The 327-nt window shown below is 48.0% G+C and overlaps 1 protein-coding gene across 2 annotated transcripts in view; it reads right to left on the reverse strand.

The window, feature by feature from the left end:
- Window positions 1-327, reverse strand: part of setd3 (SET domain containing 3, actin histidine methyltransferase) — a 46,756-nt gene that overhangs the window by 8,654 nt on the left and 37,775 nt on the right. The gene's annotated exons all lie outside the window — the stretch shown is intronic.

The following is a 327-nucleotide window of genomic DNA, read 5'->3' on the forward strand; positions in this document are numbered from 1 at the left end:
AAGAAATGTCGACACGCACACGTGTATGTCCTTCCCTCAAAAACCCACATGCATCCAAAGGCAGCGGGGCTGTCTAAAAAATTAACATGCAGCAAAAAAAGTGAATAATATATCAAGCGGGGTCGTGAAGATGAGTCCTGTGACAGAGGAGGATGTGGCCTTGTGTGCCTGGGGATTTATGACACCAGAGCCATTCGCCATACATGCTGATGAATATTGCAAAGCGCCACAGTGGATTGCTCTTTCCACACATCTGGTTGCCTGCCTTGATCAATTAAGCAGCTCAGGAATGGACAGGCCTTGCTCTTCCCCTCTCTGTCTCTTTCC

This window comes from Monopterus albus, unplaced genomic scaffold (genome assembly GCF_001952655.1).
Source record: "Monopterus albus unplaced genomic scaffold, M_albus_1.0 scaffold169.1, whole genome shotgun sequence".
Lineage (NCBI taxonomy): Eukaryota > Metazoa > Chordata > Actinopteri > Synbranchiformes > Synbranchidae > Monopterus > Monopterus albus.